We start from the raw sequence: 18,035 nt of genomic DNA on the forward strand, positions 1-18,035 counted from the left end.
GATAGAATAAGGGCAACTCCGGAGTTTAGTCAACCAAGGGAACAGGCTGGCTTCAGGAAGGGATACTCTACAATGGATCACAACCATGTCATTAACCAGGTTATCAAGAAATCCGCAGAGTACAATAAGCCTCTCTATATGGCTTTCATAGATTACGAAAAGGCATTTCATTCAGTAGCGATACCAGCAGTCATAAAGGCATTACGTAATCAAGCAGTACAGACCGCTTGCGTAAATACCTTGGAAAATATCTACAGAGGTTCCACAGCTACCTTAACTCTACACAAGAAAAGCAGGAAGATACCTGTAAAGAAAGGCGTCAGACAGGGAAACACAATGTCTCCAATGCTATTCACTGCGTGCTTGGAAGAAGTATTCAAGCTATTAAACTGGGAAGGCTTAAGAGTAAGCTTGGATCGACGGCGAATATCTCAGCAACCTTCGGTTTAGCGATGACATTGTTCTATTCAGCAACAATGCCGGCGAATTACAACTAATGATTGAGGACCTTAACAGAGAAAGTGTGAGAGTGGGGTTGAAGATTAATATGCAGAAGTCAAAGATAATGATGAATAGCCGGGCACGGGGAACAAGAGTTCAAGATCGCCAGTCAGCCTCTAGAGTCTGTGAAGAAGTACGTTTACCTATAGTCGGATACAACTTTAGAAAAAAGGGGGCGTTTACTCCTCCGAGGCGGGTGCACCAATGGGCGCGCATTCTGGACCGACGTCATGCGCCGGATGGCCGGTGACTTCGCCGCTTCGGTCATATCTGGGCGGGGCCTCCCCTTTTTTCTAAAGTTGTATCCGACTATAGGTCAATTAATCACAGGGAACGCTGATCATGAGAAGGAAATTCACAGAAGAATAAAAATGGGTTGGATCCCATACGGCATAGATTGTCAGCTCCTGACTGGAAGCTTACCATTATCATTGAAAAGGAAGGTGCACAATCAATGCATTTTACCGGTGCTCACATATGGGGCAGAGACTTGGATACTGACAAAGAAGCTTGAGAACAATTTAAGGACCGCGCAGAGAGCGGTGGAACGAAAATTGCTAGGCATAAAGTTAAGAGACAGAAAGAGAGCGGTTTGGATCAGAGAACAAAGGGGTATAGCTGATATTCTAATTGACATTAAGAGAAAAAAATGGAGCTGGGCAGGTCATGTAATGCACCGGTTAGATAACCACTGGACCATTAGGGGGACAGAATGGGCACCAAGAGAATGGAAACGCAGTCGAGGACGGTAGAAGACAACGTGGAGCGATGAAGTTAGGAAATTCGCGGGCGCTAGTTGGAATCGTTTGATGCAGGACAGGGGTAATTGGAGATCGCAGGGAGAGGCCTTCGTCCTGCAGTGGACAGAAAACATGCTGATGATGATGATGATGAATACCCACTAGTCCGGTCTCACACCTTGCTAAAGATCGTGTCTGCTAAGTATTGAAACTCTACGCGCCACGGAAAGAGCTTAAATTTCACACCAAACGCCCTTTACCCTCCTGCTTTCAGGCGCCGCTCTCCCCGCCGGAGAGTGGACGCCCATCGCACAAGTGCGCCCACGTACATGGTAGTGCTGTGATGTCAGTCATGGTGACACGTGACTTCGATAATTATTCAAGGCAACGTCAGTTACTTCTTTAATATGTTGCCTCAATAGGTGAATAACTGTAATAATAAAACATACAAACCGAATATCTGCGTGTTTTTGCTTTACTTCGCACCGTAACAAGAGAGATATATATTCGTTTCGCTTGCTTGTTCCTACATCGTGCAGTCGCGCACGCAGAGAACGAAACTATGTCATTTTAACGAGATAGCATTAAGGCCCGTGTCGCAGAAAACGTCGTTTTGGCAAAAAAAATTTTAGAACCACCCATAATCAGGCCCTCCAGGTGACGCAAGGAATTTACTTCGCTAATTGAATTTCTCAAGCTAAAATACGTAAAAAATAGTAAACTACGACTTACAAACAACCTACAGACATGATATCTCTTGGATTGTAATTTGGCTATGCGAGAAAACATAATTCTATTACGCGAATACTCAAAGAAACTCCTTCATACACACGGACCGGCCGCGGCGTCCGCCATTTGCGCGCACCGGCTCGATGGGTGTCTTGGGGGCCATGGAACGGTGCGTCCTGTTCCTTGCAATACCTCCAGCTGGCGCTCGCCTCCGTCGCATCGCGGCCCACGTAAGAGGCCGCGCTTCTACCACAAAGCCCGCCTTCGTTCATTGCGTTCGCGGCCAGTGTTTCCCAGTAAACATTACGGTTACATGCGCTCCAGTTTCCGGGAAGCATGAGAAGCAGTCAGGGATCTTTGAATGATATCGCATTCCACTCTTAAAGGCGAAGCTTAAGCGTCCTCCAAATTTTTCTACCGTGTTCCAGCGCCGCGATCGCGCTCTTTCATCCTCCTGCGTCTGCCTCAGTGCTCGTGATTATGGCATTGACTTGTGCCGCTAATCAGGTGATCTCGTGCAGAGCGCGTAAAATCGTCTGCTGCGCGAAACGAGACAAACGCAACAGCTCGCGCAAGAGACCATCACCGGAAGTGCGCCACTCGGCAAAAACGCGAGAAAGAGAAAAAAGAAGGTGGGCTCCATGACGTATTCGTCACTCAATGCTCCTTCTCCAGTTTTGCCTCGAGAACACAAACATGTGTTCAAGGCAAAACCTCAGGAGCCGCCTCAAATCCTGGACGTCAGTAGGAGTATGCTCAGGCAAACTGGCGTCCGTTTCGAGGGCTGAGACGCATGCGTCGATATACTTCACATTCGAGGGCTCCTTTTACAGGTAAGTACACGGGACAGCAATGAGGGTTGTCGTATCGGTTACGGCAGCAGACCTTACGATGGAATGGCTTGAACAACGCGCACTTAGCTCGTTCAGCCCTGCGCCCAAAACCTTTCCACGATACGTAGACGATTGCTTGAGCGTGGTCAAGAAGGAGGCACTGACAGTGTTCTCAGAACACTTGAATGGCATGAATTCGGCAATCATATTTACCGTAGGGGAGGAGCAGTACGGCCAGCTTCCTTTCCTCGACGTCCTCGTCAAGCGCGAACGAAATAGCTTGTCGTTCAGCGTGTGCAGGAAGAGTACCCACACAGGTCGCTATTTGCATTTCAATTCTGTGAACTCTGCCTCCCACAAGAAGTCTGTAGTTGCCTCGCTTGTGAAGCGCGCGAACAAGATCTGCAAGAAACCGGAAGATGTCACATACAGCACGTGCATTGAGATCTCTCTGGAAGCGGCCACTCTGACTCGCTTGCGCGTTCCGTGGAACGTCTGCTAGCACTTCCTGCGCGCACCGGCAGCGCGCCTTCCAAGAGCCGTGCTCCTGTGCCGTATGTTCCTGGGATCAGCGAGCACTTGGCGCATGTTCTACGCCCCTACAGTGCACAAGTAGCGCATGTGCCAACAAAAAAGTTAAGACCCTCCCTAGTAAACATTAATGACAAGATACCTAAAGGAAAATTTCCAGGCGTTATCTACCGCATCCCATACGCAGACTGCGATCGAAGTTACATCGGCAGGGCAGGTAATTTCCAACAAATACTGAAGCAGCATATCAGGAGAAAAGACGGGGAATGCGGGAGATGGAAATTCAAGACGATGAGGAAAACGTGAACAAGGTGAATGCAGGAGCCAACGTTTCGACAAGTGGACATGTCTTCTTCAAGGCGACATATGCTTTTCTCGCCACCGTACATGTGAAGCAGCACATGTACGACGTAAGAAAGAAGAACGTATCTTCTAATGCTCTCTCCGAACACGCAGAAACAGCTCGCCATGAAATAGACTGGGACAACGTAAAGGTAATGGCAAAACAAAAGAACTGGACTTCTCGGCTTTTCCTTGAATCCCTGACAATCAAGACCACACACTTAATCGCAATGACGGCAACTTTCTCCACGTGTACACACGTTGTCTAGGTCACATCTTGAAGCCTACATAACCGGACCATTTCCGTCTACAAATTCATAGTGAACAAGGTTGTTGTACGAAAGCCTAAACGTCTTTCCTTTTATAAAATTTCGTGGTTGGTGTCCGCTTTTAACTGTTGTCATGTGTATTCCCGACCAGACGGGTTTCCGTCAAATTCTTGAGTTCACCACTGCTTTATATGTCAGCTAGATCGTACGGGCAGCAGACGACTGCAGACGCTAAGTGTCTGCCCAGTTGAGGATGTTTTATTTTTGTGGGTATGTTTATCGAATAAAAGAGTTGACACATTTACAACACGCATGTAAAACACAGGAGATAAATCAAAAGAACTTACGCAAGAATGTTGTGAATACGTGAATTGGTTTAGTACCTTTCTTTTCTATGTTTCGCAGACTTCTTTATTATATGGTATTTAGGAGATGTCGCCTTTAATTGGCGCCGGCTGCTCCTTCTCACATGGGGATATAAAACCAAAGAATAAATCATAACAACACGAAGTCCAGTCACATATGCGCACATAAGTAAACACAAAGTCTGGTCACATAACTAGACTAAAATCAATGCACACAGGAAACCACGAATTAGATTTATATGAAGGTACACAAAAGCAGGCATTTAATTGGCCAAAGTCAGGTAAAAAAAAAGAACATGGACTGCTAAATAGTTTCCCAGAATATTGCTGGCTTCTAGAAATCTGTGAAAAGCCACTAACGCTCGTATTTGCAATGATTATATTGGCCAAGGACCTAAGATCTTCCTGAGGCTGAAGGTCCTGCAATCGAATGCCACTAAATCATCTGCTGAGCGTTGCCTGTGTGTGTCGTGTCGCAGAAATTCTACCAGAGGAGGCTGTACATCTTCATCCGTGTGGCCACAAGTGCATTCTGGTCTATCATCTCTTGAAATATTCTGTAGAAAGTGTTTTGTACACGCGGTACCGAGCCGCAGACGGCGAATGAGTGTTGCAAAGGCTCTTGTTGAATGTAATATAGATGGGATTTTAAATTGTAGCGATGGGTCAATGTGTAATAAATCTGAAGATTTCGAGTTCTGACCAAATCATGTCGCATTGCAACCAGGCGCTGCGATCTGCCTTAGTATGTGCCGCAATTTGCCTTGCGTACCATATGTGGCGTTATTAACATGCGCTTGTCCAGCTGCCTTCTTTGCTGCAACATTCCCAGGTATACTGTAGTGGCCAGCTATCCAACGGAACATTACTGTGCGATTTTATTCACTTGCTGATTACTGTGTACAAACCTTCGTTATGCCTGTCAATACAGAGCGCAAGAGCGGAACTCTCCCGTGTGCGCATGAATATTCTGCAGGAGGCGACACTGATTGGAGACAGTTTTCTTTAAATCATGCGCTGCCAAATGGGAAAGCCACTAGTATACACGTGCCTCTCGTGCGACAATGGATAGAGCCGCGGCGGTGAGCCTTAGGGCGCGCGGGATATAGAGGCCACCTTCGTTATGGCTGCACGGCTACAGTCAAGTAGCAGAGTGGTAGCGGTTGCATGCTCAATTTACAGAGCACCCTCAGAAGCAACAGACGCACTTTGTGTCAAACGACCGAGCGCCAACAGCCGTAGAGTTTCACACTACGACGAAAGAAATCTGGAACTGCACTCGTTTAACTTCTTGTAACCAGTTGCCGCGATTTCGCGAGACACGAAATCTGGGCTCGAGAAAAATCTTAATTTTGACGTGATGTATGGTCATCCAGCAAGAAAACGCGTCAGCGTGTCGCCATGTCTCGCTCGGAAAACAACGCTTTGTGCATGAGGCTTCGAACGACGGACTCAGGTGCATAAATTGAAGTCACCATCTGTGCGATACCTACTGTTTTACAAACTGTCATAAGATGCGAGACGGTTCACCTGCCAAGCCTGAGTTTGTTCAGTGGGAAAGCATGCTGATACAAATACACGTTTTTATGCTTGATGGCCGTTTCAGCTGTCTTTAAACTATATAGCCTACAAATCTCGTTCGGTGTAGCAAATGGTGTGAGGGTAATTTTGGAGGTTCATAGCTCGCATACAGATATTTCCAACTGCAATTCGAATGTTCTTCCGCAGGCGAAAGATTTCAGGCTATAAGAGGTTTACCAGGCGGTAGACATGGCTAGTACACGAATTTTCGTACAACCTCGCATGGCTTCATTCAGAAAAAAAAACGCATTGCGGCTGTTTTATTCATACTCGTTTATTCTACTAAATCACATGCTAATCTCGCAACCTTTTTTGAGTAGTTTGTTTCACATGTAACACATTTTGCACTTTCTGTCTGCGCGTCTCTAAATCTAGCTGATATCCAGCAGCATGGTTCGATGCCCACCGCCAGACACCTACCGGTTTATAAGACGTGTGCATGCAGAACCCTGGCGAGGCACCCGGCTTTCCAGGTATATATTGCTCGTTAGAGGTTCGTTCAGGCCAGCATGCTTGCTGTATAAGAAGCAAGGCAAACAAAACACTAAGATTCTTCAAAAAGGAGTCCGGCGGTCCCATGCCACCAACTTCCCATTAAGTGGGTGTCCTTCCAAGAGTCTGGAACACCCGTAGTTGCCGAGCACCAGGTCGGGAGCACGCTTGTAGCTATTTTACCAGTAGGTACCAGGCATGCTTAAGGTGTGTATAACGTGTAAGTCTTTGCTCGCCCAAACTCAAGTACCTTTGTACTCTGTGAGTATTGGGTATAAATATCCGCACAAGCCTGCCCACCTCACTCAGCTCAACTGTATAGCGGAGCGCATGATTTCCCCATTATGCAAGGACGCAGGCTGCTCTACAACGCTGGCCAGTACAGCGTGAAACCACAAAACGGTCAACCAACGTCCTAGCAATCCCTAATTCGATCCAAGAAAATGTGCTTTCGCACGATATTCCGTGGTTGGCACAGCCAAACCGTCTGTAATTTTTTGCTTTGTGTTCACTGATAATGACGGTAATTCGCCGTATTTTAATGCCATTGAGGAAATTCTGCCCATGGATCAAATCCACATATCTTAGAAGGCATCTTTCAGTTCTTCTTAACCTCGACTCAAAGAAATCTTCAGGAACTGACAACCTACCAAACGCTTTTCTCAGCAAATATGCCGAATGGTGCTCCAAGTTTCTGAGCATTATCTTCAAGTCACTTTCACTAGGCAAACTTACACGTGACTGGAAGTTCGCAAACATTATACCAGTGTCAAAAATGAGCAGCGCATTTAATATTTCCTCGCACAAGCCCATTTATTTGCAATGCTCATGTGCGAAAATTGTGGAGTACATTATATTTAAGCACTGCTGGAAACCGCTCATGACATGGCAGACGTAATTGACAAACAAGGCCACATCGACATGATCTTTTTGTAGCGGCATATATATATATGCCGTTAAAGAAAAAAAAGTGGCGAGTACCTAAACTGCGACCGAACGTTAAGCTCTCCAAAAACAAGCACTGCCCAGCCGGCGCCTCCTCATCGCGAGGGAGTCGGACCCTCTGCCGGCAGAGGCGGCGTGTCATTTTGCTCCAAAGCTGGGGCGGCTTCCTTCTTGCCGATGCATGCCGTCGCAGGCTTCCTGGAGCCTGGACATTCTGCAGCGCGGTGCCGACCGACAAACACCACGTTTTGCACGGCTCGTAATAAACAGAGGCCGAATTCGCAAAGCTTTTCGTTCTTAAGGGTTATTTGTCATTGGCCAATTTCATTCGCTAATGATATGACCAGCATCAGCATTGGCTGGAATTTTATTTTACGAACGATTATAGCGTCAGAGAGAGAGAGAGAGAGAGTGAGTGTGTGTGTGTGTGTGTGTGTGTGTGTGTGTGTGTGTGTGTGTGTGTGTGTGTGTGCGTGCGTGCGTGCGTGTGTGTGTGTGTGTGTGTGTGTGTGTGTGTGTGTGTGTGTGTGTGTGTGTGTGTGTGTGTGTGTGTGTGTGTGTGTGTGTGTGTGCGTGTGTGTGTGTCTGTGTGTGTGTGTGTGTCGAGTTGTTTCTTTACGAAGATGTGTTACTTACCTTTCCTTTCGAAAACAGAGGGTTACTGTCGACGGCACTAGCTCTGATTCACAGTGAGTGAAGCCGGGCATCCCGCAGGGATCCATGCTAGGGCCACTTTTCATTCGCCTTATTCCACGACATTCCAGTAAACATAAGGTTACTTGCAAACGGATGCATCCTATATCATGAAATTCGAAGTCCCAACGTCACCAGGACTTCTTAAATTTGGCAATATTAGCAGTACAGTCTTGGTGCACAACATGCCAAATAAAAGTAAACTATAGAAAAACAGAGGCTATGGCTGTAACACCTACACGACTTCCCCTACAATCTGCCTACGCTATCAATAACCATAAACTCTCTTTTGTAACGTCCTTTAAGTATTTAGGTATCATATTCGGCTCTGATTTCAAATGCAACGAACACATCTCCTACGTAGAAAAGAAAGCCTTACGGCACTTACGGCAGTTGGCCTTTTTAAAAGAGGTCGCTGAGAAGGCCCACACTAGAAATAACGTTACTTGCATACAAAACATTTATTCGCCTTGTCCTCAAATATTTTTCAGTTGTTTGACATCCCCGTAGTCAAGTTAACATTAGACAACACAACTTTAAAGCATCCAAAAAAAGGCAATTGGGTTCGTATACAATTCGTACAGCTGGCACACTTCACCGAGCATTCTCTTAAAACAGGTAAATATGGACTTTTACGGACACGACGGAGTAATGAGACTCAAATACGAGAATGTTTTTGATTTACCGCGGAAACCTAGGCATTGACAAAGAACAAATACATCGAGTCAATCACACGGCGCCCCACACGCCCCCGGCATTTAAAGGAACATAGGGAATACGCTAGTAAAACGAGTGCGTAAAAAACTCGTTCTTCCGCGCACCGTTACAAAATGGAATTGGTTGCCTGCCAAAACAGTTGAATGTATTGATGTACAGTCATTTATATACGCATTTGGTGGGCAATCGCATTGGCTACACTTTTCAGCCGACAGTGATAATCATTTGTCGTGCAGTTCACTGTTGTTTGAACAGGTCACATCCCCAATGTCTGTTGTGTTCTTTATCGCTCAAATGTACACGCAAGTACTATTATTTCCTTTTATTCTTCCTTTCCGTGCACCTGAGGATAAATTATTCTTTCTAAGGAAGACAGCCCACTAAACTCCTGTATTGTGAAGTTAATCTTATTTTCTCGGTAAAACGGAATGAGGCAAGTTGTTTAGGTTACAAGGTTTATCTGCAATTTAGTGTGACAGCACACCAAGAGAAAAGCTGTGAAAGCAGTGGCAAATAAGCACCATCTCAAGGTCTTAGGGTTTCGCCTTTCTTCACTGACAAAGGTTGACTGACATGGCGACGTCTAGGCGAGCTAAAAATAAATCACTGAGGAGCGGGGCAAGGCACGAACCAATGCACACTCCGTTTTTCTGCAAATAGATGGTGTCATTCCATGTGATGAACGTAGATGACAAATAAAAGCTCAAAAGTTCTAAAAAGTGATCACTAGACATCCCAGCATTATTTTGAAAACGGGTGACGCCAAATTCATCAATTGTCTGCGAAATAGCTGACAGCAGGTCATTGTGCGGAATAGAATAGTAGAGGTCCTTCACGTCGACGGAGAAGAGTTGAAAGCCTCGATCATAGTTGTCCTTTAAAAATTCAATTACTTCATCGGAGTTGCGTATTAACAACGGGTCATTCACGGGTAAAATGGCTAGCTTGGCCTGCAGAAACAGTGCGACAGACTTCTGCCACGTGTCTTTTTCTGAAACAATAACCCTCAACGGGACGTCGGGTTTGTGCGTTTTCGCGCTAAAGAACACCTCTAGGTGATCTCGTTTGCTGCTGGCAATATTTCTTAACACTTTGTCCAAGTTGCATTCCCTGCAAAGTTTCTTAGCCTTAGCTTTTACCTTACTTAAGGACACTGTATCCTGACGCTTAAAAACGGCGGAAATTGCCAGACCAGCTTTTGCGTGAAAATTCCCTTCCGAGAATACACAGAACCCGCCTTCTTTATCTGCCGGTAACACGCAAATCGAATTGTCACGCAGATAGTTAGCTACACGTCTCAACGACATCTTTGGAAGTGCCTGTCTAGAGCGGGAAATGGCCCCTACACCTTCTGAAATAACGCGCGAAACATCCTCTTCCGCCGCGAACTTGGAAATCTGCCTCACCATTGAGAGCATCTCTTCCGGTGGTTTACTAGACTCCGCCGCGAACTTAGGTCCCAACGCCAAAACGTTGTGGATGGTTCTGGTACATTCCAGCAGAATCTGCAAGATTCTCAAATCCGAGTTGCACAGGCAGGCTCGGCTCTACCGCCAGGTGCTCTCTACTCAGCTAAAAGTTTCTACGGAGCCTTCTTCGCTGGGTCTGACACTGCGGAAATTTCTACGCTTCGCTGACCAGAAAACCGAGTGCTTGTGGCAGTGCCAGTTGCGTGATCTTCGTGGCCGTTGTTCCGGGAGAAGACCGACTCCTGGAAACACTGTTCACTCGCCGGAAAACTTGGACCTACCAGAACACATCCACAACGTTCTGGCGTTGGGACCTAAGTTCGCGGTGGAGTCTAGTAAACCACCGGAAGAGATGCTCTCAATGGTGAGGCAGATTTCCAAGTTCGCGGCGGAAGAGGATGTTTCGCGCGTTATTTCAGAAGGTGTAGGGGCCATTTCCCGCTCTAGACAGGCACTTCCGAAGATGTCGTTGAGACGTGTAGCTAACTATCTGCGTGACAATTCGATTTGCGTGTTACCGGCAGATAAAGAAGGCGGGTTCTGTGTATTCTCGGAAGGGAATTTTCACGCAAAAGCTGGTCTGGCAATTTCCGCCGTTTTTAAGCGTCAGGATACAGTGTCCTTAAGTAAGGTAAAAGCTAAGGCTAAGAAACTTTGCAGGGAATGCAACTTGGACAAAGTGTTAAGAAATATTGCCAGCAGCAAACGAGATCACCTAGAGGTGTTCTTTAGCGCGAAAACGCACAAACCCGACGTCCCGTTGAGGGTTATTGTTTCAGAAAAAGACACGTGGCAGAAGTCTGTCGCACTGTTTCTGCAGGCCAAGCTAGCCATTTTACCCGTGAATGACCCGTTGTTAATACGCAACTCCGATGAAGTAATTGAATTTTTAAAGGACAACTATGATCGAGGCTTTCAACTCTTCTCCGTCGACGTGAAGGACCTCTACTATTCTATTCCGCACAATGACCTGCTGTCAGCTATTTCGCAGACAATTGATGAATTTGGCGTCACCCGTTTTCAAAATAATGCTGGGATGTCTAGTGATCACTTTTTAGAACTTTTGATCTTTTATTTGTCATCTACGTTCATCACATGGAATGACACCATCTATTTGCAGAAAAACGGAGTGTGCATTGGTTCGTGCCTTGCCCCGCTCCTCAGTGATTTATTTTTAGCTCGCCTAGACGTCGCCATGTCAGTCAACCTTTGTCAGACTAACATTTTTAAAATATTTCGTTACGTGGACGATTTTTTGTTCTGCCTTTCTTCACTAACTATTGGTTTGTATGCAGAAAAGGGACACCCAACACTCACTGAAGTTAGCGGCACATATTCTTATTTCGGAGCTTTCGAAATTGCAGAATGTTCGACGATAAGGACCTTTGACAATTCTTTCAAATCGAAAATACGGATTTTTGTCCGGGATAGATTCAAGTTTCGAGTTACCTATATAAGCGCCGGGTCCATTGGGGATGGTGGCGAACTATTCCTGAACGTTACGCACCACATTATGGGCCAGGATTGGACCCGAACATTCAAGTTTCTCAGATATGTCAGTTACGAAAGACGCAGTTTAACCCGAAAGGAGAAGCATCGATTACGATAGCAAATTAGTGGACAGCTATACGAAGTAAGGATAGTAGTTTTATCAGCCTTATAAACTTCTAAACATAGGAATACTAACTAAATTAACAAGGATGGTGTCACGTGCACACAAGCAAACATAAAAACATCTCACTCGATGACCGCGCAAACTCGCAATGAAAACGCTGGAGTGAGGAAGTGCGGCAGCAACACCGAGCAAATTGACCTTCGTGCTGCGAAATTTGACCAATAGCGGAGGGCTAATGTCTAGAAAGGTGTGGAACCAGAAATAATTATGTTTATTTTTTTCGGTCTAATCATGCATAATAAGCGCGAACACGTCATATCAGATGGGCAGTTTTGGCTGTTTTCGTGATGTCGCGTGACAGACAGGAGAAGCAAGGGTAGCGCGAAAAAGGTTTGACATATTGTAGAGAGCTGATTGCAGAAGTGGAACAGAAACCGTTTGGAATATCTACGTTATACCGCCCAAGAGCGATAACACAATGTTGTTTTTGTTGAAGGTCCTTTGAGACTCACAACGGTATTGTCTCCGCGCTGCCTGAAGGCACGTGTATCAGCCCTTCGTTAATATCTTCTTTTACCACATCAAGCAGAGAAAACACATGGGCTTGTGCTTGTTATATTCTCTACGTAGTGCCTGTTTTTCGTGCCGTTAAGAGAGATGCATGGTAAACCACACCGATTTTTCCTGCAACAAATCCTTTCGTTAAATGATCGCAATATTTGCCTCTCACCTACATGGGAGAAATACGGCGATTTGCGGTAAATACTGTGGTCCTAGCAAATCATCGCTACTGCATGCTAGATTAAACTAAAAAAGAATGAAAGAAAAGAAAACCACTCAGAATTGCGTGGTTTTATTCTGGTCGCTTGAATCGGTTTACGTGACTCAAAGTTTACCTTCCTGTTGCAACAATGTCAGTTTACGTACTCTATGCAATGAAATATGACCGCCTTGCTTGGATGTGATTCCTTCTATCAGCGATAATATCTTCTCCTACCAACCGTTGAAGCATTGGACGGTGACAGACTTTAAATGTTAACACGCCTGATTCCCTCCCGACTAGTTACATTGAATATCGCAAACGAAGTACCGCTTGTACAGTGACAGCAGGCCCGTGCGCATTTACAAACGTGAACAGCACGGTTGAGCCGCACGTGCAGGCAATACATGGATGAAAATCTCCGATAAGGCAGGCAAATCGAATCGAAGAGCTTAATTTTTTTTTCACAGGGCTGTCTCACAGTAATAAACAAGAAAAAAAAAGAAATGTATATTGTGACGTTTAGGTACAGTCCAGGTTCACCCAAAAATAAATATGTTGTTGCTGTCGTTGTTGTTGGTGGCAGTGTTCAGCATTTCCGGTTCAACACCATGGTTTAGAGTGTACAGTGCCGCTCACTGTTGTGTAGAAAATGGGCGACCCACTCAGGCATAACAAAGGCGCTGATTAAGCGTCGACGCTCGCAAAGATAAACATTTGCAGTCTTACATAATAGCGTCGCTGCTCATGCGCTGAGGGAGGGTGAACGTGGGTTATGTGGAAATCATTAGCCGCGGCCAGTAGTCGACCGTGTAACCGAACCTAGTTGTTCGTGCGCTCTACACCGCTGTGAACGAGACTGAACGTCAAAAGATACGAGTGAACTTGGCTGGCTGCCACACTAGAATATAAGTAGATTAAGTTATGGAGGAAAAGCGATAACACATAACATACGTGCGCAACAAAGCGCGTCGGAATTCCTGGTCTGTTGAAAAAGGCATAAAGACACTAGAAAGCGAATCAGCGTATATGTTAAGAAAATTAAGAGCCATCCTTCTGCGCAAAGAGTGAAAAAGCCCAGCTACCTAAAAGCGCAAAAGTTACCAGTCCGACAATCAGGTGCACTAAGAAACCAATTTGGAGTGGCATAACAATTTTCTAGGGACGATGTAACGGGAAGTGATCGGCCTAGCGTTATGAGGCAAGAAGACGGCAGTACTGATTAGAGAGCAGAATATGTGGCTGACATTTTATTTCAATTATAGCGCATAACAATTTGGGAGAGTTGATCGAGGTTCCTGACTGAAGAGCAGCGAAAAGCGACGATGTGACAAAATAAAAAGTGAGGAGATTAAAGGAAAGAATTAAAAGCATAAGCTCTGACTACCTTCTGAATTTTGTTGATCAGCGAACGTATTATTTATATCATAGAAGAGAAAAGGGGCTATCAAACACTGCACTGGAGAAATGTGATAACATCGGTCAAAAAAAGAACAGAATTACAACGACAAACAAGGAAAATGGGGCAAACAAAAGTCGAAGAACTCCAGACTTAAGGGCGAATAGGTGCCAAAGAGGAAATGCTTCGTTGTGCAAAGTTACTCAGACCCGCAGAGTCAGTTGCGTGAGCCAACGTTACAGTGACTTTGCACTACGAGGGGAGGAAAACGTGCACGAGGGCAGAAATATCAGAAATAATAATCCGTATTCGCTAGAGCATGGTACAGTTCTGCGGAAATTCTTACAACTGCTGCAGAAGTGTGGAGAAGCGTGGCTCCGTTTAGGAAGTGAAGATATTGAAGAACGTCAGTTGCCGCTACTTAGTGGAGCTTGTGCAGGCGCGCAGCATTATCTGTGAGGCCTAGAACACTTCGTACAGAAAAATCATAGAAACATCAAAATTTACCGCTGTGATAACCACGCCCATGGGCACCAGAGACTGAAGCCGACATACCCATAAAACCATCAAGCAAGAAGGCCACTCCCCACTTTCCTTCAGCACTGCTGCCTTTGAACACCAGTATAGGTCAACAAAGAAAGAAACAAGCGGCGGCTATGTACAACACTGAAAGTGCTCCACGCAAGTGCTTCGCATGTTGTCCGCCGTACTTTGATGTCACGAACTGCAGAAAGAATCGTTCATCCCTCCGTTACGACGGGCGGCCACGCGGCAACGTTTTCAGCGCTGTATAGAGAAGGTGCGACGTAAAGAGCTACCGTAGTCACGTTGACCTGCCTGGACGTGCTTGTGGCGCGGAACAACGCGCCTGCGTGCCACACCCTTGTTTTGGTTGCTGCTGGTACCGGACGCACTAATGGCTCAAATGCCCCGTCCAGCTGACTCCTAGGTGACTTTGCGCGCAAAATAAACGCATTTACTTGCAAACTTTATAATCATAAGCGCGTTCCACCCACCTTCTATGTAATTTCTAGTGTTTCCTTGTTTTATAAATTTCGTTAACTGACATCGCACCTTCAATATGCAAATATTGGAGCGATGATGCACATTTACGTAGAGTTACCAAGGGCTTGCCTCAACCCTGCGCTCACGAACCAGCAATTGCCAGCGCGTCTGGTGAAATTGCTACTGTGTCTGCCACCCACACCGTGGCCATGATTGATCGATGCAAGTCTTCTTTGAGAAACGCACGCGGGCCTTCAATGATCGATGCTCCGCAGTGCAGCTGGAATCGATGAGCACATCCGCTAATGTTCACCGATTGGCTCCCTAGACACGCACGCCTTCAAGCATTTTATTTGTTTCTTTCTTTTTCTGCTCGTATCACAACTGTGCTTCGCGGTTGAGACATGTCCGTGCTTGCGACGCAATTGATCTTCGACTGTTGAGACGAAACATATGCGTTACGAGTTACTCCTTCTGTGACTTTGCTGCGTTTAGCATTGATTTCCTTTTCTTTTCAACAAGCGCAACGACAGTTAAACATGCTTTGTCTGCCTCCAAAACACTGTTCATAACCGCACGTGCTCATATACTTTCTTTCTCTGTCTTTTAAACACTTGGGCAACCTTTTGGCCAAATTGCAAGGACGTCGGCATGTGTTACAAAATATATATGACAGATTGTAGTGTTTTTTAGGCTAGTACCGCAGAAGTAAAACTGGCAATTAAATTCTCACCTATAGTGTTCATGAATATACGTGAGGGCTAAGCAAGCCTTAATTCACTGAGCAGTGTACCGACGGTCAACGCGATACGTGAACGTCAAACTTCGTGCTTCAAAGCCTTACGCGTAGAACTTCACAGCTTCAGAACACGGCAAGCTCTTCATATCCTGTAGTGGCGCCAGCCGAGCAACCGAGACAAGGAAGCATTTTTCTTACATCTTCAACACGGCCTCCCTAATTATAAATAACAATATTGCCTCATATCGTACGAAAGAGCCGATATGATTTCTTGTGATCATAAAGTATATTCAACATGGTGGTTACAAGACATAGCATATTAAGGGCTCTTGATAACGCATAAATCATGTAGAAGAACGGCATTGAACCGCACGCGTACAAAAAGTATATTCGTAAGAGTCTACTCGCTATTTAAAATTACTCCCGAAAACAGAAAGTTCTGAAATGCTTATTTTGTGTATTAAGCACGTATGCTTGTGATTCACTTCTACCGCTGCGCGCACTTGCACCAAGTTCCCTCTGTTCAACATCAGCTGTCGCATAAGTCAACCTATAACAGTAATTTCACCGTCTTAACTATTCTGTACGTTTTATTTATCTCGGTTGTTCTAAAAAGAGCTGTGGAATTAGAAAAAGAATACTAAGTTTGAAACCTTGGTCAGAAAGCTTTTCGTTCGCAAGGGCTCTTTCGTCGCTAGCTAGTCGTTTAGCCTAATGGTATGTCGAGCATCAGGATTCGCTGGAATTTTTCTACGCGAAAAAAATTCTAGCGGGAGAGGTTTTCGTTAATAGGGGCCCTAAGGCCGAATTCACAAACATTCCCGTTCGTAAATCCTCTTTGCTACACGCCGGTCGCATTCGCTGATAAAAAGTACAGCGTCAAGATTCCTTGGGATTTGCTCTTACGAACAATCCTTGCGTAAGAAAATTTTGTAAATATGGGCTTTGAATTGTGCGTAAAATATATACGAGTTCTGAGGGGGCGTTTCTCGAATAAACAAATCAACACGGATGGTAAGCAACGATCATTCTTAAGAAAGTAGCACGACGATTCCCGATATCATGAACAATGCAAATTACATAAGTGCAGAAGCTATCAAATGCGACCAACACTCAACGAAACCAAGGATAGCATAGGGTTCTATGTTTTCTTTGAATTGAAATATAGAAATGATGAAGTAAGTGGAAATGAAAGGAGACAAAAAAAAACATGTCGCAGGTGGGAACCTAATCAACATCTTCGCATTACGCGAGCAATGCTCTTACCAAATGAGCTACCACGGCGCTATTTTCCCATCCACTTTTCTGCGTATTTGCGTATGTGTATATACTATCTGTAGCCCTGGGAGTGTTAGCCAGCGCCAAAACTTATTGCCACAGACATCCTTTCTGTAGTCATCACGTTACTACGGGACGCCGGCGGCACAAATAATCAAGAAAGTGGATGGGAAAGCGGCGCCGTGGTATAGTTCAATTGGTAATAGGAAGGACCCGGGTAATAGCATCGCAAACATAATGTGATTATGCAAGTTAGGTTCCCACTTGCAGCAAGTTATTTCTTCGTCCATTTTCATTCCCTTTTATTTTCGCTGAAAAGGTAGACAAAACCCGGGGTGCTACGCCGACCAAAGCAAAATTTCAAAGAAAAGAAGACGTTTCGGCTCCCACACGGGAGCCTTGTTCGCAGGTAAAATAAAGGTGTTCGAACAGCTCATTTGAATAGTCCTGAACACGTGACGCAGGAAGCACGCATGCAGTGACGGCAGATTGTCATCGCTCCTGTTCAGAGTGTGTGGCGTAGTCTGAACCATGAGCGACTCAACATAAAGGCGTCGAGATAGCCCTTTTTCCCTGGAAAGTACACGTGCCTTCCCCCAGTCGATTGCGTGGCCGCATGAAGCGGCATGCTCAGCCAAACACTGAATTTCCCTTTTTTTTTTCTCACGTCATAATTGTGCTGTTTAAGACGCCTTTCAAAGTCACCAATTTCGCCAATATAAACATAGTCACAATCCGCACATGGGACAACGTACACAACATCTGGGAATTTATCTTTTGGTAATTTGTCCTTAACACTGACGAGCGATTTTAGTAGTTTCTGGTTTGGAATGTGTGCCACTTGAACATTGTAAGAACGCAGAACATTTCTCGGTATTTCAGTTGAACCAAAAAAAAAAAAGAAGGACAAGTACATCACCCTATACTTCCCTTACCTTCATTGTCTGTTAACTTCATACGATAGTGACAATGAAAAATCTGGCCCCTCGGTTCCCCTTCTTGTCGTCCGTAAGCGCGGCAAGCTAGACGACG

General features: G+C 45.3%; 1 protein-coding gene across 2 annotated transcripts in view; it reads right to left on the reverse strand.

The window, feature by feature from the left end:
* Positions 1 to 18,035, reverse strand: part of LOC135897977 (trace amine-associated receptor 7e-like) — a 44,435-nt gene that overhangs the window by 14,863 nt on the left and 11,537 nt on the right. The window lies entirely within an intron of this gene.

Source organism: Dermacentor albipictus, chromosome 1 (genome assembly GCF_038994185.2).
Source record: "Dermacentor albipictus isolate Rhodes 1998 colony chromosome 1, USDA_Dalb.pri_finalv2, whole genome shotgun sequence".
NCBI lineage: Eukaryota > Metazoa > Arthropoda > Arachnida > Ixodida > Ixodidae > Dermacentor > Dermacentor albipictus.